Here is a 25,438-nt window from a genome sequence, read left to right on the forward strand (position 1 = left end):
GCAGGCATGGGCATTTATTATTAATTTTTTTTAGAAAAAAATAATCCCAGAAATGATTTTATTACATGAAACATGCAACAAACTCTTAAAAATAGATCCTGTTGTGACATGAACAAAATGTCCTTTCCCCTTTTGCTGCTAATGCCACCCTATAGCCAGCCACGTTTCATAGCCTGGTCTCTTGAATTACCAGCTGAGTGTCTCTCCGAGGAGACACAAGCAGCACGGGGTCTGCCCTTCTCCCCTGTGAGAAGTGCTGTGCAGGCACCTGTTGGGCAGAAGCACGCGCCAGCCTCAGTGCTGCCTGCAGCCAGGCTGCCCAGTGGCATCTGAGCCAAGCCACGCGGGGCCACCCCCAGCCAGGGGCCCTGTGTAGGGACCAGCTTGGGGCATAAGGAGCCCAAATAAGCCACAGCTTAAAGGACCTGAACCCACTTCTGCACAGAGCAGCTCCTCGGTACACCTATGCCTGCCCCTGTAGCTCCTCACTTCCCAAGGCTGCTCAGGCTCCAGCCAGCGCTGCAAACAGTCTGGGACAATAAGAGGTGAGGGGAATGCTGAAAAACACTGCTGCATGCAGCACGTTCTGAAAACAGGTCTTAAAGGCACTGAGGATCTTCCTCAAAGGGCAGTGTTGGGGTGGTACCCCTGTCCCTCACCAGTCCTGTGGCCAAGGAAGTGCTTCAGCTGTGCTGGGAGCCAAGGGACACAAGGGAGGGGCAGGGGCTTCCAGGTCCATCTGCAAAGCACTGTGCCGACACACTCCTACAGGATTCACGTGTTGGCAAATAATTAAAATCGCCATCCCAGTTATAATGCGGGAGCTGTAACTCCCTTTGTCAGCTCCTTTAATTGCCATGGTGACCACACAACCACTAAGAGCAGGTTTTATCGCAGCCTTGCCCTCTCTAAAGAAAAATTTGTTGGAAGCCATCAGCTGCCTTTCACCAGAGCCGCCTCTCTGCGGAGGGCAGCTGAGGGCAGCGGGCAGAAGGCAAAGCCAGGTCCCAGCGAGGTGGGCTGAGCACTGGCAGCACAGGCAGGAGTTCATGTTTCCAGAACTGTAGGTGGGGACAATGAAGAGGAAGACACAACTGGTGCAGTCAAAACAGATTAACGTGGCACGTGAGCATACAGGCTCCGCTCCCTTCTGTTCTTTCACTAGGCTTCAGCAGCTTCGCTGCTTTGTTAACAAGGAATTCGAGGTGTCTGGAGGATGCAGCACCCACATGGCATTCCCAGCCCTGGCTTTCCAGGGTGCATCATGAAAGCACTTTTTTATTTGACAGACCTAAAATGTTCCTTCTGTTGCAAGTAGATGAAGACCTGCATTATGGATACACATCTCCCTGGATCTCATGTCTGGGGTTGTACTGCGTGTGAAGCAGGGTGGTGTACAAAGCCCATCCACCTCTGGGCCAAAGCTGACACCTTCCCATTTATCTGCGTGAACAGTTGAGGTGCCTAAAAGGCACCCGTGGGTTCAGCTGCCAGGAGGGACCGTTCCATTGTCATACAAGCCGGTGTGCGTTCAGAGTCAGCCCAGCACACGAGAGCTGAGGCTGGATATTCTCTTTTCAGGGGTAAAAACTTGAACAGGTCAGCAAGGTTGGCGGGCGAACGGAGCGGGAGCCCCCTGGCCGCTAGGTGGGGATGGCTGACAACGAATCGGAGCTGCACGCCGCCCGGGCTCTGCCCCGCGCTGGGTTCGCTTACTCTGCTCAGGCTGGGCATCCGGTAACGGAGCCTTACCGAAGGGGTGCGGGTGTCGTTTAATTAAAAATGCTAGAGATGCTTATTGAGGAGGAGAGCAATGAGCGAAGTGTTACTAGTGGTCACATGCAGTGAAAGCAGCATTATCCCCTTTTCCACAAATCATACACATTTCTTCTGTGGGGAGAGCCAGCTTTATACACGCCCGTTGGCCTCTGGCAAAAAGCAGCGTTTTGCACTGAGCCAAAGGCTGAGGCAGAGCACATTGGCGACGCACCAGGATTTTAAGGCACTGGGAGAAATCGTTGCTTTTCCTGTCCCCAGGCACACTGCATCAGCAGCACCAGGCGCTGAGACCAACTCCACGGGCTGTGGGTACCCACACACTGCCCTGCATCCTATCCCTGCCCCTTTGTGTGCCCGCAGCTCCTGCCCCCCCTGCAGAGCGCCTCAGTCTGCTTCTTCCTGACCCCAATTAAGAGACTTCATTCTTATTATAGAAATTAAGTCTGCTTGGAACAAAATGGCAATTTTCTGTTATAAAACGATGACTTTCTGAAAGACATAAGAGGACTAATGCACTCTGCGACAGCTAACGACTACATGCCAAATGGTGCTTTGCTTTTAGCAAGCATCCACCTGCTCCTTCATAGCCCAGCATGTGTGCTGATCTGTGCCGAGGAGTGCACTGACCGGCAAGGAGATGCCTCTGGTATGGAGCTGCAGGGATGTGCCCCAGGGACCAGGCTCAGCCACAGGGAAGAAAGGCACAGGCAAAAGGAAGGCAGCTAGAGGAGGGGACTTCCTTGTGGCCCTGCCTGGGGGCTGCTGCACAACCACCTCAATGCAGAACAATTCAAGCTATGGAGACTTGCACCCAAGCAAGAGACAGGAATCTGTGGACATGTTACATCCATCACTGCCATGTTTACCAGTGCAACACATATACGGTCCTGCTGAACAGCTCTTGCTGCCTCAAGAAAGCTTCAGAAAGCTTTTAAGGTTGCAAATATGTACTTAAAAGGTGTTGGTTTTTCTCCCAGACCATGCTAGATGTCCTAACTTTGTTTCAGGCCAGCTGACAGAGCTGTTCCATGAACCCGGGGTAACATGAGAGCACACTCATAGATCTGCCACTCGCAGAGCAATCCGCAGGCAGAACTTTGTTTCTAGGAAGCAATGGTCAGTTCAGATAACAAGAAATCAGTACAAATCCAGTATTCAAACGAACTACCAGCTCTGAATAGCTGACCCACTTTGTACGTAATCTCAGGACGAAATCTTGACTATGAAATTTGAGGCAGGTTAGTTCCTGTTGGTCAACTTAGAAATGAAGAACATGTTCAAATGGGACTTAGAGCAAGGGTTTCCTCCAGATTCACCTTCAGGCCAGACTTCCTTGGTTCTGACAGTGGTACAGTGACTACAGTCTTCTGCAAGCAACCTGTTCAGATTATCTGCAGTTTGGTTTGCCACAGAAGTACATGCTGCTGACAGTCACGGTTCCAAACTAGCTTCTGAGCACCATGCTATGAGTGTGGTCAGTGCCACTTCCTTCTGCTGGTACATCAAAAACAGCATCGCAGAGCTCTGCTGCGAGCCCTACCCACCTATGCAGGTATGTATGGGGTAGCGTGCAGCTCCTGAAAAGGGCACTGAGAAAGGCAGGCATACCATGCTAGGATACACACATCTTGTTACTAAAACCCCAAAGTATTTCTTATCCAACCAACCCACACAATCTGCTGCAAGTCAAACCATGCTACCCAGCGAGTGTGTGCAGCAGTTACACATCAGTGGGGGTTGTCCCGCTTGTGCAAGGAGCTGCAGCAAACATGGCTGCTTGCTGCCAAGACGTGCTCCTTGTAGCATTTGCAAATGGAGCCATCCATTACCCCTCTCACCTCCAGCTCCAAAGAAATATACCACACCACAAGACCACAAGTTGTCAGCACAGTTAACCTACACCCTTGTTCTGAGGATGCAATTCAGAATCTACCTCAAAGTTGTAATCAGCAGCAAGCACTCATGCTGTATGTAGAGAAACTCTGATTTCTAGTAACACACAAAAATGAAGACTGCAAGCAAAGCCATAGAGTCACTGCAGCAGAACAGCACGCCTCTTTTGCAAGTGTGTAATTTCTGGTTGGTAGCGAACTGAAGTGAGGGAATACAAGCAGACAACTGCCAGGTAACATAAGAGAAAACTACACACGGGATACGGGTCTAATGCTCAGGGTGCCTGTGGACATGAACAATGTAATTGTGGCACTAATTGTAGCTCCTAATGAAAATGGCAGTGGGGTTCTTGGGAATTGGATGGACTCACATAACTTGTTATTTTAAGTAAATACCATAATTGGTATGAAAACCCAGCAAATAAAATATGAAAAACAGTATGAACTTCCAGTCTTTTATGGGATGGAAAGAATTATCCACAGCTATCCAAGGGCTAGTTTGGCTTTCATACACTTGTATATATACCATGAGTCACTTGACATCATCTTGCCTCCACCTCATTGCAAACAGAGGTTTTGTTAGTGGCACTTAAGCAGACGGCGGGTATTCCATTGTATGGAATGGAAAGAAATAGTAGCCTTTTGCTTAAGAGGGAGAATTTAGACTCATATCAATACAAGGCAAACAGGGTGAAGAAGAGTACATCAGCTACTGTATGGAAATTAAATGCTACAGGGGAGAGCTACGGATTATTTCTCTGCTTCCAACAACAGAAGCAACCAGTCCAGATTCTGCTGGCAGACCACAGTCCATCCCATTCACAATGCTGTGAGCAGATCTGCCTGGGTTTCTGACAGTGGGATGCTCCCACAGACTTGGCAAGCTTCATGACACATAGGGAAATGACTCAGCAGCTGCCCTGACTTTGTGCCCCATGGCTTGATAGAGCTTCAGGGAGCTCAGCTGCCACCACGAACCTGCTGTGATGGGACACCTCCAGTCTCAGCTTCGTTTTCCACACTCACAATACCAGAATAACCATTGCTCCTTTGAACACCAAGCTCTCTTGGTAGAGGTTGCTACAACTGCAGTTACTATTGCTGGACATCCAATAAGCCTCACTGCCTTGTGGTGGAGTGTCCAGGTAAGTGGCTTGTCCATCACTGCACACCAACTGAGATACCGAGATGCTAACACAGTAAATTAGCATCAGAATGGAAAAAATGGGCAAGTTGTTTTAAGTTTCCTTCCTTAGCAGACACCAAATGCACATGGGAGTACGGAGAGCCCCTCTTCGTGGCTGCTTTACATTTAAAATGTGCTAACTCATTTTAAGACATTTCTAATGCCTCTCCATTAAACCCCATGTGAATTGTCAACTTCTAAAACTGACATCGATGCCAGGGTTTTGCAGGCCTGCCAAGAGCTGGCAGCTAGCTGTCTGCTTCCTTTGCCGAAGAGGATTTACTCTGAATAATGTTGGCTGGAGGTGGGAGACCTAATTCTATTTCTGGCTGTGCTGGTATAAAACCGGAGTAACGCTCTCTGCAAAAGACAGATGCAATGGTGTAAAGGGATTGCAGTGGGAGAGAAGCTGGCTCAGAGGATCCGTTGGTCTATTTCTTTCAAGGACATGCGTGTTTGGAAACTGTCGGGAATGCCAACGTGGCTACAAAGATTTCCAGTGGAAAAGTAGCATTGCTTTCAATAATCTTAGCTGCTGTGAATAAATGCAATGAGGATAGAGTTAAGTCTGTTTAATAGTTACCCAATAAGGCTTTTTGCAGTCATATTGCTTTAAGCAATATGCCCCTAAGTGTTATGGGTAGCACACGACTGCTTTAGCAGCAAAACAGGCAAAATATATTGCAAGCTGAAATTCCCTTTTCTTCCCTCTAAGCCAAGCTCTCCCAAGCCCTTACACTGGAGTCACTGCCATAGGAAAATGCCTCTCAGGGGTTTGTTTGCATTTTGTTGGTTCTCCCTGTTGGTTTGTTTTTACAGTAGGGAAGTATTTCTCTCTAGGCAAATGCACAAAAGGACATTTCCATTTAGCAGCACAATTATAACATTACCCTGTGAGGCCACCCCAAAACCCACAGAGCAGCTGGGGGTGGTGGCTGGAGGCAGCGCTTCATGCACTTGCACTCCTCCCCAGCACCTTGCTGCAGGCCTCGAGAGGGGGACCTTGGCTGAAGGCAGCAGGGCCATCCCATCACAGCTGTGCTGGCACCGACACCAGGAGCGACCACCATGAGGACAGAGCGGGACGTGAGACCTTCTGTTCCCCGCCCTGATTGCTTCCACTATCAGGAAATTAATAAAAATGAATACAATACAGGAATACACAAGGGACTACAAATGTCCTCTTTGTTGTATCTGATTTGGACCTGGAGTGTTTCCCAGCTTTGGTCTGGCCACTTGATAATCTGAAGCGGGGAATGCTACATAAATTACTCATTATTCCCACCAGATGAGCTGTCAAAGGCTGCGGAAACGAGTTCATGTGCACTTCACTTCTCTCTGGTCGCTTTTTACTGTTCCTTACTTTCCCCTCTGTTGTCAAACACTTCTGTCTTGAGGCACGGAGGGGGAGAAGGAAGGGAGGAAAACCAGAAACTCTCCACTAAGTGTCTTTGAGTCCTACTTCGGAACAAAAAAGCAGAAGGGCGCAATAAAAGCTGAAGAAGTTGTGCTCACCACCAAGAAGCCTCCCCAGCCTCGCTGCACGCATGGTGTTCCCAGCAGCACAGCTGTTGCTCCCATATTACAGACTGCATGAGTGGTAAGGAGCTGTTGGTCCCCAAAGCATGTTTTCACAAATGGCTCTGCCCCAAACACTGGGAAGCACTTGGAGCCCTGAACAGGCAAGCCCAGATACTGTGTGGCCCTGAAAAGCCTGATGTCATTTCAAGTTTGTGAATGCTTCCTGTCAGCCACTCTTGGGCCAAGCCAAAGGCCCAGAGCGAGCTGTGCCTGGGGTTAGGAGAGATGAAGTTCACACCTCAGTGCCTCAAGTCACTCTCAAACCCCACCATCCCCTAAGGCACTGCAAAGCATGCTGTGTTTGCACACTGTGTGCCAGCAGGCCCCCAGGCCTTGATGAAGGGTGCTGCGCACAGTCATGCACCTTGGCACCCAGGACCCACCCAGCACTGCACCGCCCAGGCACTGCAGCATCAAGGGGACGTTCAGTCCCACAGGAGACCCACTGTCCATTCCATCAGCACAACCAAAATGTCTGGGTGATAGCTGGAGCTGTGCCACGCAGCCATCCTCAGTGCAGAAGCGGTGCAGAATGCAGACACCTGTTCTCACAGACTCCTCCGCGAGCTGTCTGGCTGTGTGACAGCTCCAGACCATGCAGAATGGGGAAAAAACAGAGCCGGGAAGGCCCTGCAGAGGTCATTGAGTCCAGCCCTCATCCCCAAGGCAGGATCGATTTTCCCCTCATCATTCTTGGCAGGTAGGAATAGAAGGGAACCGAGATACCAAACTGTGGGGAGCTGGGATAGGCAAAGTGTAGCTGTGAAAGCACTCTGCTCAGGAATTGGACTCAACACGCTTACTCCAAAAAAAAATGAGCCACAAAAACAGTGTCAGGAACTCGACTTCAACTCTTTTGTGAGAACAAACAAATCTGGGAGCTTTAAAATTCAGGATATGTGTTAAGAACCATTTCATAATCCTTAGTCACCTACATAGTCACCCAATGCGGAAACGCATCATATCACACCCTAATATGCAGTATGCAAATATTTTTGTAATCTGGCGCTAATGATACCAAATATTATTAATATCTCATTTGGCACACTATTGCAAAAATAATATTTAACAACACATTAGCTGTAGTTGTAGCAAGTGATGTATTTAGCTAATTGTATGCAATTAAGTTAGAATTAAAAGGGGATGTTTCATTATCTTCCCTGCTTTTCGCCAAAAATCTAAGCAGGAAATCCAATAAATGAAAGCTGCTGGAAAATCCCACGAAGCATCAAGCACTGGAAGATGAATATGGCACAAGGCATCATGTGCTGTTCTTCCAACTACACTAAAAACCCCATCAAGGCTTAGAGCTACCGCATCACTATAGCCAGAAATGAAAAGGAAAAATCACATATGAGAAGAAATAGCCATGTCTGAACAGCACGGGGAACACAGACACAATCCTGCATCTAACTCTGTAACTTTTCCCTGTACAACACACATCCTCCTTGCGCTTTGGTCAAACCTGGTAATACACGAGGGCAAAAACCTAAGTGTTACAAAAGGCTGCATGCTTCTGTTAGGGGCTTGCTCTTTGCGTCAGCACAGTGATTAAGAGTTTGAGAACACTGAGTGCTGGGATGTGCAGGAGAGGAGGGCTGGGAACTCCCCCCTCACAGCTCCTTGCTGCAGCCAGGCACTAAAAGGATTCCTTTGTTGGTACTGCTCCAACTTCACACTTGTAGTACCTGTAGGTCAGTAACAAGGACCTTATGTATACAAATTTGGTCACTTAGAAAATAGGCAAACAAGGTATCTGCACTCACACACAGACTGAAATACTGCTGCTCACACAGCACTGTCTTCATTTTCCCCTCTACTTTGGAAGCAGCACAGGCCCCTCAGAACGTAGGAAGGCTGGGCTCTGTGTTCCCTTTTCCCTCCCAAGCCAGCCCTGGCCCAGCTCCCATGACAGCCACATGTGCTATCATAGAATCACAAGGTTGGAAAGAACCTACAAGTTCATCCAGTCCAACCGTCCTCCCATTACCGTAGCTACCACAAGCCACTACAACACATCTCATAGCTCCTCATCCAAATGCCTCTTGAACACTGCCAGGGACAACAACCCCACCACCTCCCTGGGCAGCCATTCCAGTGCCTGACCACTCTGAGAGAAGAAGTTCTTCCTTATGTCTTATCTAAACCTCCTGTGGTACAACTTGTGGACATTTCCTCGGGTCCTGCGTGTTGCCTGGGAGAAGAAGAGGTCAAACCCCTCCTCATCACAACCTCCCTTCAGGAAGTTGTAGAGTGCAATGAGGTCTCCCCTCCTCTTCTCCAGGCTAAGCAATCCCAGCTCCATCAGCTGCTCCTCATAAGATTTGTGCTCCAGACCCCTCACCAGTTTCATTGCCTTCTCTGGACACAGTGCTAGAAGCAGAGCTGGACTGACCTGATACACCACACATTTAACATCACTAGTTTTAGCACAGCACTTTGGCAACACATCAAGACTTTCCTGAAGACTCCAGCTGCTGTTCTCCTGTTCCACTTTGCACTTGCTCAAATGAACAGTTTTAGTGACACATTTTTATTTCCGTATACACATGGCTCCTTCCTTCATTGCTTTGGAGGGATTCACATCTGCCCCTTCCCATGGTCCAATGTGCTGGAGAAGCCAAGTTTGCTGGTATTTGGGTCCCACTGCCTGCCCCAGTGCCTCCTCCCCAGGCATGAGGAGCAGCAGATGTCACAGCCAACAAGCTGCCTGCCTGCTGCTGGCTGCTGTTTCCAGCCTAAACTTACTGAAGACTTTCTCCAGGTACACACTCACAGCCTGTCAGAGCTCTGATGGGGAAGTAGAGGCAGAGGCAAACCAGTGCCTGTCCGTGTCCCCACCTGCTGAGGTAGGCTGCTTGAGCCTGTATGACTCACAGTGCTGGAAATCAACTAAGGCTGGGAACAACCTTTCAGTTAGGCTGTACCCCACAGTGCAAAGGGAAGCTCTCACTCACTCAAGGCCTTGGCACTCGGCACCCCCTGCTCTCTGGGCACATTCCTCAGCACCCTGCCACCCAATGGTGGCAACTCAGTGAAGCGCTGCCACAATTTAAATAGTGATTTGCATTTCATTAACAACGACAACATTTATTTTAATAGAGTTAAATCAGAGTAGCATTTAATTTAATCTTAACAAGATAGTTATTAAGCTAACCAAATATCAATTGATCGTTGAAGAAACCACATTGTGAAGCAAATACGTTGAGAAATAAATCTTGCTGCCAGGCCATTAATGCAAAACCACATAAATAATAAACGTCTAATTAGGTTCTCTCTTAATGAAGAGCTCCAACTGTTCGCTCTCTGGGAGGACCACCGCCCCCTGTCGTTGTTAGGGGAGACAGATGCGGGCACTGAGAGTTACGCAGACTGACAAAAACCTGCAGGTGCTTCCCAAGGGACCCTGGTCCCTGTGTGACATCTCACTGGCCCAGTCCAACGCTCCCTCTCCATCCCTGCTCAGGGACCTGGTGTTCCCCATCCCAGCCAGGGCAGGAGGAGCAGGGCACACACCCACGTTGCTGGCACTGCCCTCCCATGACCCAGCACGGCAGGCGGTGCTGCCCTGCAAATCACCCAGGGCTGGAGGGGCAGGAACAGCCTGCTACGACAGATAGAAACATTTCCTTTTCCAGTATGGCTAAGGATGTGTGATTTTCATCCATTTGTATGTGTGGGTATCATTTTCAAGGGTTTGTTTGTTTGCTTATTTAAACACAGATCTCTTACAGGGAGTTATTTTCATAGCTTTTCTGACCATCTGCTCTGTCCAGCTGCATAAAACAGACCAAAAAATTTCACCCAGGCAACTTGGAACTGAGCCTGAAACTTCTGCTTACAGCGTATTATATTACAGGCAGTCTTGATTTAAAGACTTTAAGTGATGGAAGATCCACTGAATCCCTTCACAAGTCGCTCTGATGGTTAACTATGCTCACCATGAAAAATGTGCACCTTTTCCTGAGCCCAAATTTGTCTGGCTTTAATGTTTATTCACAGCCTGTTCTAAGCCTTTTTGTGCCAGGCTAAAAAATCGCCAGCAATCAGAAATAAATTATTTGATCCTGAAGCTACTAGAGGATTAAGGTATAAACAAATTGAGAGCAAACCAAAGCCATTTGTCCGTGTGTAGACAACTGCCTAGAAGGCAGCCCAGCAGAGTTCCGCAGCCCCAGCCCCAGCTGCTGCTGTGAGAGAGGACCAGGGCTCCGCTCCCCTCTACCGACGTTGTTTTTAGAGGGACACTGCATCAAAATCAAGGAAATGAGGTCAGAAAGCTGCTTTACTAAAGTGTGAGCATGCCTCCAGTAGACATTTCTCTCTTCTGTTCAGAATAATCCATACCTTCTATAACCCCTACCATTATGATCCCAAGCACAGACACTGGTTAGGCAGAGAGCAGCTTAAGAGCAGCCCTGAGAAGGATTTGGGAGTGTCGGCTGATAAAAGACTAAACATGAGCCAGCAATATGTGCTTGCATCCCAGAAGGCCAACTGCATCCTGGGTTGCATCAAGAGTGACCAGCAGGTTGAGGGAAGTGATTCTACGCCTCTACTCTGCTCTCCTGAGACCCTTCCAACCCAAGTCATTTCATGATTCTGTGATTATACTGGGACAACAATTGTAACTGTTCCACACCAAGGCACAAGGCCTCAGCTGTAAGAACGCATCTACCACTGTGAGACTACCTCACCATGGGGTCAAATGCTGACAGGAGAATTCTGGGGCTACCTTGGCACAGTTTTGCTTTACAACGTTGCAGGAGTGAAGCCCTACAGCCCAGCACAGCCATACCCCGGCTGTGTTCCCCAGGCCAGGCTGCCCCTACTGCTTCTCACAGCACTGAGCAGCAGCAGCAGCAGAGCTGCCGGGCACACACGTCCTTAATCACAGTAAAAGCAGCAGCCTGGGTTTGTTGGTGTTGAGTTACACTGATCAGAAGCTGTGATTTCTTAGACGGAAGCAGCTGTTTTGGAATATGATCTATTTTTTCAGGAGGATGTGATAAATACTTTTGAGCTAATTATTTTGTGCCAAATCATCCTACTTTAAGGCAAATAGTCTCCAAGGAGGATTTCACCCCAAATGGTAGGCTCAGCAATGACCATAGGGCAGAATGGGTGACGTCAGCAAGGCAGCCATCCTGAACCAGGTGATTCCCCACCAGAGCTGCAGTCTCATGCACAGGCAACATATGGCCACTTACACTTGTCTTTCCCTTGCTGTTTTCCTAATGGGAATGGGATGAAATGGGATGGAAATTAAGCAAATAAGCAGAAAATGTTCTGGACTTTGAGCAGCACAAATAGCTGCTGATCACCAGCTGAAACAGCCCAGGGATGCATGTGGACACAGAGGTGCTGCAGGCTGGGAGAAACGCTGATGTGCCAAGGAGCAGGTGAACCCGCATCAATCCCTTCATGACAAGGAGATGTGGTGTTCGTTAGACTACCTGTGACCTGTGAGATGATCAGCACCCAACGGGTTACAGCAGGGAGAGCCCGCAGTACAAACACTGCCAGCATGTCCCTCACTCACAAAAGAGTCAATGATTAACTCCCTCTAATTAGGCGCCACTCCCATTCAACCTCTGTGTTTGGGGTTCTGAAGGGGCTGAGCTGGCAGCCCGCAGCTTTAACAAAGCAATCTCTGCTCCGCAGGACAAGGTGGGACCCGACCAATACCACCCACCCTTTGGCCCTCTTGGTGATGGCAGGTGAGAAATTCACTTCCGCTGTTTACTGTCCTGTGATAAATTTTCAATAAAGAACAATAGAGGCTTTTTTTCTCCCTCCTGTAACAGCAATTTAAAAAATCACCCACAAATCCTTTCCCAGCTCCCTGCCACGGCCCTGCAAGCCCCTCACCAGTGCCCATCAGCATAAGAGGGACAGACAGCAGGGGAGGAGGGTTCCATCCCTCACAGCCATGCTTCACCACTACGCAGCTGCCACACCAAAGCCATTCTCCAACTGAAGATGTATTTCTATGTTTCCACTCGACCATGCTACTATTCTTTCCAGTGGCAACCCTGAAGACCATATAGGAGGGACAAGACTGAAACCTTAAGAGGACAAGATTGCAGGCCCCAGAGGGAACAACTGAAGAAAAGGATAGATGTGACGCTTAGGGACATCGTTTAGAGGGTATGGTGTGATGGGCTGATGGTTGGACTAGATGATCTTAGTGGTCTTTCCAACCTCTATGTTTCTGTGATTCAATCTCTCTCTGCTCTGCAACTCCCAGCTGCCCAGGAGGGGCCAGCTGTGCCTTCTGCCACCAGCAGCCCTTTGTCATGCAGTAGCTTGAGATATGTGCTGCAAGAAACTCTGCAAGCTGAGGGCACTGTACTGGGGCTTAGCAATCATCTTCTTTCTTCAGGTTTCCCTTTTCAGGGTTTCCTAAAAGTTGCTTGGCACAGCATTTCATTTGCCAGGTATAACCAGTTTGGAGGAAAAAAGGAGAAAAGAAAAGCACAGCACAGCAGTGTGCAACAATGTTACTGTGAGCTCAGAAGATGTTAAATGAATTAATTTGATTCATTCTTAAATTTAATTGGCAAGATTTAATGGTTCACATTGAAAGCATGAATAACTATTTTGTTCAATGAATGACTATAGTTTAGTGACTCTTGATGTCAGTGTATTTTGCCCAGGGTAAAACTTGCTATATGAATTATTCACTGCTGGGTGGAATGAATGGGCCATGCTCGTAAACAGAATGCCAACTGTGGTTATTTGACATGACAGGGCACACTTGATGCTGACAAAGGACAATAGTTAATTTACAGTGTGGTACTGGGGCTCAGTCACTCTCCTTAAGATCTTTATAGAAAGTATGGCACTTTTTGTCATGTACTCCACATTAAGATGGATTCTGTGTGCCAGAAAACACTGAAGCATAGCTCACTTTTAAAAATGTTCACTATTTTAAAGGCAAAAAAATAAAAAATAAAAACAAAATAAAAAATCTACCTTCCTGTCTTGTTTGGCTGAAACATTGCTCCAAAGAAAATGTGTTTAAGAGCAACTTAAAAATAAATGGAGGAACGCATCTATATATCATTGAAGCATCTTGTCATAGATGCAATAGTTGATAGCTATGAGAACCTCTCCTTGATAGGAAAGGATCTGGCAGCCTTGCACACAATGGGATCTCCGTCTGGGAACAACAGCACTTTCACCTAAGCCTTTATTTCCACGACTGGGAGAAAAGAGACCAGGCAAAGTTTCTGCACTAAAGTATTTACAATGAGCAACAGGAGCAGGACGTTTTCCCAGCCTTCTTAAAAAGCTGTTGTTTTAATGCAAGCCATTTGTAATCTGGAAAGACAGAACGCAATTCAGCCTGATCTGACAAATGGCCCACAAAAGTTTACTTACGCATAATAATGATACATTCATCTTTACTTTACACTTCCCAACTGCATGCTTATTGCAAACATCTGTGTTGCTGAAACGACTGGCATTACAACTCATTTATATGGTTTAAAAACAGTGATAGATGAAAGCGGGAGGGGGAGGGCTCTGTTTCCTCCAGAGTTTCACAAACAAATATTTGGTTTCATCTTGGAGCTTTTTTCTGTGAATGGGCTGAGTCACTGTCCTGGCACGTACAGAAGTAACTGCACGGGTAACTTCCAAACCTGAAACCCAGCACGGATCCTATATCTGCAAGTCCTGAGGTGCTAACACAGCTCATACCCGGAGAAAAGGCTGAAGGAAAGGCCACCAAAAGGCAGCTGTTACTCTCCAACCATGCACCATGCACTGAGAGCAGAGCCATACCCTTCCGTTCTGTGGGTCCACAGCTCCCAACCGCATTCTTCACCCCACATGTCCCCTACAGCACCTCTGCCCTCAGTGCCGGCCTCAGAGCCAAGCATCTTCTTGCCTCGTGTCAAGCTGACAGGCTTTCTGTCAGACTGCGGCATGCTGGTGATGGCACTTACCCTTGAAACAAGCCTGCCAGATGGACACACGTCCACCCCTCTGGACCCTGGATGGTCTGGCACAAATATTGCTACTCACTGCTGCACTAAACAGAGCAGCAAGAACTGAAAGGCAGTTTGCATGGCTAACAGTGAAAGGGACCACTTCTCTGTGAAACTCCAACCCACTTTACAGCATTGTATACAACATCATAAACTCTTCATAGACACAAAGAACACTGCAGTGACCCTCCAGCCAAGCTGACGGGGACATGCACTTGAAGCCCCACACTGCCAGTAACACAAATCGCAAGCCATGCAACTTGAAAGAAGAATCTCCTCTAGCTACAGACTCCATACCCACGGAGAGCTGCCCCAGGTCCTTCACAGGCCCACCTGCCTGTCACGCACCTCCAGTTTCAGGAGGGAGGAGGGAAGGGGGAGGCAGGAGTGGGAGAGGGAAACAGCTCACAGAAGGAAGAGTAGTTAAAAAGAATGCAAAGTGTAAATAAATCAAGCAGTACAAGCAGTCTGCTCTCCTTCCCTGGGTAATTTTGGTCCCAGGATTCATTTATTAAAAAAAAAAAAAGAAAAAAAAAGCCAGGACTGTACAGCAAAGCATGAGACTGCATTGGGAGGAACAGCTGAATGAAACGCTGTCTCCCTCATGCTCTCCCGTGAGTATGCTCCACTAGCACAGGCCACTTGTAGGAGAGCAGAGGGAGAGCAGCTCGTAGTGCTTATGCAATGGAGTGACTGCAGGGTGCCCGAGGAGAGCCGGCTCCTCTCTAATCCTTTCAGAAAGAAGAGCCTGTGCCTCTGAAGCCTCCAACTGAGAAGCCGTTACCTTGAGGTATGTTTTCCAAACCCTGCTACTTTACTTGCAGGGCTGACTGTTGCAGACTGAAGAATACCTTGCAAATTTTCCCCTTTCAGTACACTCTGGCTGTCTCTGTTTAGACACCGGTCCAATTTCAGAATATTTTGTGTCTGGAATGTCTGCAGAATTCAGCTTGTGGGGCTATCACAAGGCAAAGCCAGGCATTTCTGAAGGAAATGCTTCTTAACACTGAGGATATTTTACAGAGATCTGTGTCCTGGTGTGTGCATACTATCTACAAAGACTGACTGCAAGCCACAGGCCTGATTGTTGTTTATTACAGTTCCTACCAGGCCTACAATCTATCATGCACAGAAAATCCATTGCTTTGGGGGAAAGAAGAGCTACAATTCGTTGCATTGCACAGGAACATCATCCCTTCCATACTTGGATTCAATAGGTCTGCACAGAGAATGAAGCCAGATTTCATATGTTTTAAGCTCACTACACTGACTGGCAGAGCGCGCTCAGATCTGTTTACCAGCTTCCTGACTGCAGCATGAGGTGTCTGCAAGTAACTGCAGCAGCGCTCGCCACACCGGCGTAACTGTGTGTGGTGTTCCTGGCAGCTGGAGCTGGTGCTGCTGACTTTAGCTCACAGCTCACCTACTTGGAGATCCACACTCAGTTGCATGCTTCTAGAGCATGTCATAGTCCCTCTGGATGGCATCTCTTCCTTCTGCTGTATTAACTGCACTACTCAGCCTAGTGCCGTTAACAAACTTGCTGAGGGTGCATTTGATCCCACTGTCTATGTCACTGATAAAGGTGATGAAGAGCACTGACGATGAGACGGGTCCCTGGGGGCACCTGGTGACTGGCCTCCAGCTGGACACAGAGCCACTGACCACGACCCTCTGGCTAAGACCGTACAGCCAAAAAGTATCCACCAAAGAGTACAGCCTTAGATCCATCTCACTCCAATTTAGAGACAACAATGCAGTGCAGGACCGTATCAACAGCCTGAGGATGTCCCTCGACATCCCCTCCTGGCCTCAGCAGTTGCCTTAGTGAAGCTGTCGGGGATACGCCTCTTTTATTTCCTTATTAGCACAGGAACATGTGTTTGGTTCAGACAAACACAGGGGCTGGGCTGCCACTGGGCACCTTGGAAGCAACCTTTCTGTTCAGCTTTTTAGGAGAGGTGCCAATGCAAAGGTCTGTAACGTGCCTGCATGTGTGCACGCATGAAGTGTGAATTCCTATCCCCCAGATTTGCTGATTCACTTGGCTTCTAAGAGGTGACAGTACTGGGAGAGCTGCCTGGCTTCCCACAAATTCCCTGTGTTTCCTCCCTTGTTCCCAGCTGTCTCAGGCCCCTCGGTCAGCTGTCATCCCCTCATGCCTCTGTCCCATCTCCCATGCCTGGAGCACCAACGCCAAAACAAACACACGAGATACAGCAACATTTCTCAGACTGTTACAGAACCAATTTTAACAGATGACTGATGTCTCTGGAGTAACGTGTGTGGGAAACAGAGATACACTTCACACTTAAAGGGAGCTTTGAAAATGCGATACTTCTAGGAATATAAATGACACGGGTTTAAGCATGTTGAGGAGTCTGTTTCCACCCTGCGTCATTTACTTGCACTGGATTTCAGCAATGCCCATTTCTACAATAAGTACTTAGATGGCTATCTGAATAAAATCTTCAGTTACGTTCATGAATATGGATAGACCCTGGCTGCCGATGTACAGGATTTTATTGATGCAGGCAAAGTACAGTTTGTTGTTCACATCCACAGAAAATATTTCAGCTGTAAGCACCAGTGGTTGCAGTTGTGCATCACAGTCAGCGTGGCCTCTGGTCACGGCTGTGTCTGAGCACCACCAACCTTTCTCAGGCAGATCTATCAGCTAGTTTTCTGTTATATTTCCTTTAACAGAAGGTGTGCCATCAGCTGTAGAAGGGACATTTGCAAGCGCAAAAGCATATGAAACTGCGGGGGAGGAAGAAGAAAGGAGGACAAAGAGTGCTTTGCTGAAGGTGTCAGGAAAACACTATTACTAGATAGGATTCTCTCAACAAAAGAATTCATGCCAAAAGGACGCATCAGGGAAGTTATGCACAGTGCTGTGATCTTCAGGAGTGGAGCTCAGAGATTACGTGGATTTGGGCTGTTTGCAAATATAATGCAACACGCTCTTCCAAAGCTCTATATTTCAACAGACACCCACTCATCAAGATAAAGTCTCCCTTTGGTGAAATCTAATAATTTAGTTCTTGTCATTTGTAACTGGAGTTCAGAAGCCACGACAATATTTGGTTAAAATAAGTGCTGTTTGTTTCCATAAAAGCTTCTCTCCACTCTTGCCTCTTTCAGAGCAGAACTCGAGGTCTGCAAGTGCAGACAGGCAACACTGATCTCTGCAGTGCCCTGCATCCATGCAGGGAGGCCGCTATACTGAGCAGCTACCCCAAGTGTACGCTTCTGGAGAAATCCAGGAGACAAAGAGCAGCCCATGTTGCTCTCTCCTATAGAGAAGGGACACAACATATGAGAAGAGGTTTAATGTCACATAGATTGAGAACTGCAGAAGGTGGGTAAAAGCATTCTCTAAAAGACATATTCCTGAAGCTGCTGCAGCAAACCTCTCCACAGTCAGAGCTTGCTGTGGGGGCAAGTCAGCCTGCAGAGAAGGAGGGCTGGCCTGCACAGGACCCAGGATGAACACCAGGCAGGAAAACAGGCTGTGCCAAGGATCCACACCAGGAATGGGCACATCAGCCCCACAGAGACTAACGCAGACGCTGAGGTTGCTGCACATGAGCATACCTGCTCTAATTCACAAGTATAAACATCCACATGTGTGCAGATTCAGGACCTTTGCACTTTTTTCCCAATTGCACTGAAACTGTTATGACTGTAGTGCAGGTGAGGGATTTGGGGCAGTGACACATTGCATTCCTGTAGGCCTGAGAGCAGCACTTGCTCAGAGGCATGGCTGGTCCAGAGACCGTGGGCTCACTGCCGTGAGATTCACTGAGCAGAAGAGGCCTCTGATAACTACCTGTAGGTTCTTTATTCTAATGTTTCAACTGCTGCTAAAGCTGCTTCTCATATGCTTAAATGTACCTTTAAATAATGGTGAATTAGAGTTCACCCAGATTTTACTACAGATTAGTTTGTAACATATGGGAGTCATTGAAAACTAATCCGAATAATTACTGATTTTATTACTTTTTTGTCCAAATTACTAAGAATTGTTCATACTTTCAAGGGAGCATTTACCTGCGTATTTCTCACTAAGCCCACCTCAGTCAAGATTCAACGAGAATAATGCCACTATTAGTACATTTAGAATCAATGGGTTGATACAGGTATTGAGAGCTTTTAATTTGTATTCTTCTCACTACAATGCTCACTCATTTAACTCGTTTAACCCCATTTCTGTTATACCCCTTCTGACTTGCTGTCAGATCTGGAAATTGAAATAAAATGGATCCAATGACCTGTGGTCAGCTATTCAAACAACGCTGGTCTTGATCTACAGATCAAGTATTCGCTCGTATTTTGCCAACATCCCCTTACAGAAGGAAAATCCGCATGCTCTCCGGCCAACGCATTGGTTGCAGTCACACACAGAGATGTCCAGCAGGAAGCAGTCTTCCTGGGCTCAGCTGATTGCCTAAACCAAGGCCACTACTCCTGCCTTGGGAAACTGAGGTCTCTTTGCCAATACTGCTGCCTTTTTGTAATCAAATTGGTGGGGGGGGGGGAGGGGGGTTAGAAGAAAAAAAAAGAATTGCGGGGCTTGGATTCTACCAATGATTTGACTGAACCACAAACAAATCAAAGAGGAAGATGAAAAGAATTCCTGGGGAAGTATTTATAAACCCACAGGACCAAATGGCAGCATCCGAGATTGCTAACAGAGCTAATAGAAGCAAATGCGATACCTTGAGCAGTGATTTTTGAAAGTTCATGGAGAACAGATGAGGTGCCAGAGGATTTCAGAGCAACAAAGTACAGCACTCAACTGAGTTATAAAAAGGGGCATCCAGGAATTTACTAACCAATTCATTTAAGTTCAATAGCAAGTAAACCATGGAAGGAGTCATAAAGGAGCCATTATGAGAACATAGAGCAGCCCAGAATCATAAATAATTGGGTGGGAAAGGGCTTTAAGAGGTCATCTACTAATCTCATCAGAAATCTCATAACAGTAAACATTCAGCAAAATACGGTATTCGGATATGCACATGTCAGCTGGTCTTCCTACACATCTGAGGAGAGAAGCCAGCCTTTATTTTGGGGGGGAACATTCCTCATGAAAAGCCCATTTTATACCAGGAACTTTGTTACCTATTCTGCATGGTTTTGTCTCGTTATTGAGCTACAATCCCCAGAGGTGACAAGAGAAATTACAGCAGCTGGCACAGAAAAGAAAAGCTATTAAAGCTGATGATCTTCTTTTTCAAATTAAGATATTCTGGACAGAGAACCAAGTGACCTATCATCTAAGGGGTCAACTCTGATAACAAGGCAGGCAAACGTGGGGACAGCAGGGCTGGACAGGAAGGGAACTGTGGCAAAGGGAAGGGATAAAAGCAAGCTTCTGCTGAAAAGCACAGGGGACTGGGGCAAAAGATGCCACTTAATTTAGGGTATAAGGAAGCTCTTCATCCACTTATCAGAAGCTTCTAAACCCTTTACTTCTGCTTGCGTTTCTGTAATTTCTCACTGCACTGTCATGTTAAATGATGACATTTCAGTCTCAAGTACTGTCCCAGATGGGGCCAGACAACCTCCAGAGGTCTCCCCCAGCCTCTGCCCTGCCGTGACTCTGTCACGGAGCTAGCAGAGAAGTTCAGGAGATTCAGGGAACTTCAGAGCGACTCAAATCAGATCAGAAAACCACCATGGGGCACCTGGCGCTCACCCCAGAAGGCTGACTTGTAAGCTGACCCCCAGCAGAAAAGCACTCATCCTGCAGCACTGAGTGCAGTTGCACCTTAACAGCTTTCCCTCTGAGTGAGATCCCACTGCTCTCCTCCCGCTCACACGCAGCTGCCAACTGCAAGCCAGACAAGTTGTGAATTTTGAATAAAGTGTTCTGCAACTGCTAATCTGGACTAGGACTTTGGTCTAGCCACATGTATATCTATTTTCTCTCTAAATGCAAAATGACACGAGGCCATTTTGAAAGGAATGAAAAAAAAAAAAAAAAGTTTACTCACCATTAGATATAGATAGTAATAACCAAAAGCAATAACCAAACCATGTGAGCAAATTGAATACAGACAAACCGCTATGCTAAATAAGAGAGGAACACCAATTATGTGCAGGAGAGCTCTTATTATATGGCATTCTGATTACCTTAAATTATATTTTTTAACAGACATCCGTTTTTATTTTTGCTTCTAAAACAGGTGAAGTTCCTTTCAAGTATTGACGTCAGCTAGCCTCATCAATTGTTCCTTTAATAGCTCAACTACCACTACAGCCACAAATGCCATGAAAGAGCTAAGTACTCCCTGCACAAAGGGGACGCGGCTCTGTCATTCCGCAGTGCGTATGCACGGCCTGGTCTTTTACAGCATAATAACTGATATCGATTTTGTGTGGTAGAGGTCTCTACTTCCACACGCTGGTCTTTATTTCTATGGAAGAAAGGAAGTTTAAGACATTGTGAGCCATGTTGAAAATAAATCTAATTTTTTCCCTCTTAAAAAAAAACTGTAGTGAATTTAGCACTCATCAGATGCGCTGGATCGAGTCCTTGGCGGGACACCAGTAGGACAGCCGGCCTCCACGTAGGCCTGCCCACGCTGATGGCTGCCTCTTCAGGGTGCCTCTTCAGGCCAGCCAGGCAACACAGCAACAACTTCTCACCATCATCACAGCCCTCTCTGATCCCAGAGATCAGATGCCATGCACCGAGATCACCACAACCCAGCCCAGTCCAGAACAGAGCCTACTGGTTCCTGCGTCCATCAGCCAACAACACAACAGGTCACATTTCATCCCACTGCATCCTTTCCTCCCATTATTTCCTGTCTGGTCTTCCCTTTATGTTTTGATCCGTAATTGCTATGAAAGCTTCATCCCCCTCTCTCACAGGAGTTCTGGATTGCACTATTTATTTATCATTGCTATTATTTTAAGGAATCCACAGCTTGGACATTCATGGCGGGGGGTGGATGCTACCATGAATGCCTGCCGGTAGTTTAATGGAAAACTTCAGGCTGTGCCAGGTTAAACAAGGAAGGTCAAGAGAGCTGCAAAGGCCAGCTGAGTCCGCGGGAGCACATGAGCTTCTGAGGAAGGCAAGAGAAATCTTTTGAAAACATTACCATGACACTTCTGCTTCCTTCCTGTTTATCTGATGAACTCAGCTGGGGATTTACTTCCAGGTGTGAGGAAGGTTTCTGCCTACAGGCAGTTTCACTTGGGACCACAGAGAAAGCACTGGAGGATAAGAGCGAGCTGGCCTCTTTTGGAGGCCCCAGTGCCACCAGTGTGGCTCACCTCGGCCTTGCAGCAGTGCACATCCCAGCAGCTTCCCAAAGCCCTTCAGAATGCTCCCAACCCACTCAGCACAGATGCTGCTGCAATTTTAGCCCCTGTGCTTCAGTCCTCCTCTGCACCCTGAAATGCTCACTTTTACTGTTTGCACTGCTCACAGATTTCAAGTGCCCTTTGGTGCCTTTTTATTACAGGTTTTGAGTTCATTTAGGACAAGTACCTTCCACGTGCACAGGGATAGTGGTTTCAGCTAGCTGATGGACACATCGGTGCTTGAGGCTATGATGACAGCCAAATGTTTCTGAAGGCCTGTGGAAACGTGCTCTCCCATAAGATGTCCGGTACTTTTTGTTGCAGTCTGGGCTAAAAATATTACAAGTATAGCTCAGAATTCTGTCATTCCCACTGCCCATGGGAGCAGGATGTGCAGAGGCGAGGATCAGCAGACATGAGAAGTTCATTCAGGAGTCTGTCTTTACATTCTTAACATGACCCCAGACACTGTGAGCCCTCCATTCAGCTTTGACCGGAAGGTTTAACTTTTTCCTGACCCCTCCTCTGGGCTAACGGGAAGCTGGAGTCAGAGCCCAGCCGTCACCTCAGTCCTGCTTTTATGCCATTCTGACAGCCCGTACGTTTCTGCACCCACAGTGGTGACACTGTCCATAATTTGGCCGTGCCTTCCTAAAACTTCTGCCTACCAAGCTCAGCAGAACACTGCAGCAGGCTGAGAAGCCTCGCCTGGTCCTCTGACAGACCAAAGCCAGCGCACATGGGCATCCCAGCTGCACCTGGTGGAACCAATACAAACTGTCATCCATGTTTTCCAAGGATCTGTCTGCTTAGGTCAGATATTAACCAAGCCCATCTCCTCTGAAGAGGATACGAAGCAAGATTTTGCACACAATCTTTCTGCTCATTTTTCCCCAATCTAAAATTAAAAGCTCTTCTTTCCGAAGCCTGAAATCTACCTGATAACCCTGAAGTCCTAATCCAAGTGGCAGTATGATTTGGAATGAGGTGGTGACCACATATATAAGATGGAGAAGATACAGAGATTTAATTTCCTACAAATTAATTCTCTACAAGCTGTGTAAACTTTCCTTAGTATAAACAAAGTCTTTATAGACAAAGATACTTGGGTTTTCCCCCCTTTGAATTATTTAGAGAAAAAACAGAGAAAGAATGGGCTGTCTTGGCACTTCAGCCGGGACTCACAAAACTGAGTTTTGTTCTTGTTGCCTTCCATAGCAACTACTGCATGGGCCTAGCCACAAAACACATGCAAACAAACCTGCAAAGAAATAACCTTGCACAGCCAGATACTACCAAGCAGTCTCAAGTTTCTACAACAGACTGACACCAGTCCCCAGTACAAATGCCTCCATCTCTTACTACAGACAGGCAATGTGCCTCACCGTGGCACTGTCTGTGCCATTCAGCAGGGCTGTGCCTCGTCAGAGAGCTTGGGGCACCCTCAGAGATGAAGCACAAGCAGGGGCAGAGATGACTGCAAGGCCCAGGAGGGCTCGGCATGACCCCAGGACGAGTGGGGAGCACATCAAAACAGCTTCAGTGGCAATGGAGCTGGTAGCTTGGCTGGGAGCAGGGGTAAGCTCACTGGGGCTGTAACAACACGGGAGACGCTGGACTAGAAAACATGAATAGAGGGAAGAACCCCTTCCTCTGAGGGCCCTGGGAGACAAGAAGAACCTTATATTTCAACCTGTGTTTTCTGGTTCAAAAGGCACCCTGCTGGAGCCTGTTTACTAATAAGAACAGTGCCAGGGAGACCCTGGGAGTCTCCTTGTGTGCTTGCTTTCAGGAAACATGTAGGGTGTCTACCAAGGGGTCTGACTCAGCCTTATTAGAAACTGCATTACCAAACACAAAACAAGTCATTACAAACAAGTATAAAAAAGCCATGAGAAAGCAGCAGTGTCATCCTTTAAAAATAGTCCAGAGCACTGAATTCCCACTCATATTCAAATTAGAAATGCTATTTGCTGTTATTTGTTTTCCTTCACAGTATTGTTTCATATCAGTACATTGTATATCTTCTAAGAGGAAGAGTGCTTTCATACATCAGACTACTTTTTGTCTGATTAATGCCCTATGCCAAAAAATGAACCCAAGAGATTTAAAATGAACGTTGGAGATCACAGAACTGTAGAATGATGCAATTGTTTGAGTTGGAAGGGACCCTTAGAGGTCATCTGGTTCAACTCCTCTGCAATGAACCGGGACTGGCTGCTCAGAGCCTGGTCCAGCCTGACACTGTCTCCAGGGACAGGGCATCCACCACATCTCTGAGCAACCTGTGCCAGCACCTCACCTCCCTTATTGTAAAATCTTCTTCCTTATATCCAACATAAATCTCCCTTCCTTTAATTTGAAGCCATTCCCCTTGTCCTAACACAACACACTCTTCTAAAGGGTCTGCCTTACATGGTTTCCCTCCTCCAAACAATGTCATTTAGGTCAAACAGAGAAAAAAAAATAAATCACTAGTGCTCACAGCCCCCCATAGTGGCCCAGCTGCTTTCTTCCAATGCTCTGGAACAGTCCATAGGTAGAGTTCACAACATGCTGCAGGAGCTGAGTGCTCAGGGTTGGGGTTGGTAGCTGGCCTGCTGCTGGACACCTGCAGTACCTCTGGAGCTCTTAGGGATGCAATTTGGAGGGCTGTTATCTCAGCAGCAACTTGCAGAGAAGAGAGTTTGCATCAAGAACAAAATAACCAGGATGTATTTTGTCAATACGAATATCTACATTTTCTCTGAAATAACCTTGCTGGAAAATACTAGATTTCCCAGCTCTCTCCCTGTTGGCGATGTGCCTGTAACACACAACAGCCTCACACAACTGCAAGGTTACCTCTTTCATACCACTGCTGCTCAGGACAGCCACCAACAGCCCACAGCTGAGGTGGCAGTTCACAGCTTCGCTCTGTATTTTGCTTCCTCTCTCTTTCCTGGCTGTAATACTTGGCCTGACACTAACTGTGGTCTGACTTCTCACCAGCAGTGACGGTAGATGCTTCAGTACTGTTAGTGCTTTAGTTTATAAAGCCAAATTGGAATCTGATTTCTCAGTTTTCTTTATTGGATGCTTTATCATTTGGTCTCTGTTTTCCAACCTGATTCGTTACTCCAACAAAGCAATTACACTCTCAAACAAGACTGTAGTGTAAAACTCTAGTCTGTTAAACTGCAGCCCAATGACAGACAAGGATCAGCAGATGCTAACGTGGCCAGTGACAACAGATCTGATATGGGTGACACTCGGGGCAGGCATTGACCTCGTGCCTGTGCCTCAGCCAGCGCAACACAGCCAAACACTGCCTGTCTCACAGCCAGAGCTGCAAGAAACTGGGCAGCTTCCACATGTTCCAGAGTATTTATTTAATGGTGTCTAAACTCAGCCAAAGGGTTTGTGAGCTTCAAAGAAACACATAATTTCCTGTTTAAAACAAGACTAAATGCTGGTACAACAGCATTGCCTTGATGCTGCCACTGGTTTCTCACAATGTAACCACTACACTTGCACTTCTGTTGCACCAGGGTTCCCTTTGCTAAGTAACCCTCTCCATGACCAACAGAGATGCACAATCCCATACTCCAAGCCCTGGGCAGCCCCATGTGGCGGCTCCTCAACTCACTCAGACACGAGGCACAGTGTTGGTTTGCAGCCGCCTGGCACCGGGTGCTCTC

At 47.3% G+C, this 25,438-nt stretch overlaps 1 protein-coding gene across 3 annotated transcripts in view; it reads right to left on the minus strand.

Moving 5' to 3' along the window:
* The window catches only part of RTKN2 (rhotekin 2), a 119,823-nt gene that overhangs the window by 64,047 nt on the left and 30,338 nt on the right, over positions 1-25,438 (minus strand). The window lies entirely within an intron of this gene.

This window comes from Excalfactoria chinensis, chromosome 6 (assembly GCF_039878825.1).
Source record: "Excalfactoria chinensis isolate bCotChi1 chromosome 6, bCotChi1.hap2, whole genome shotgun sequence".
NCBI lineage: Eukaryota > Metazoa > Chordata > Aves > Galliformes > Phasianidae > Excalfactoria > Excalfactoria chinensis.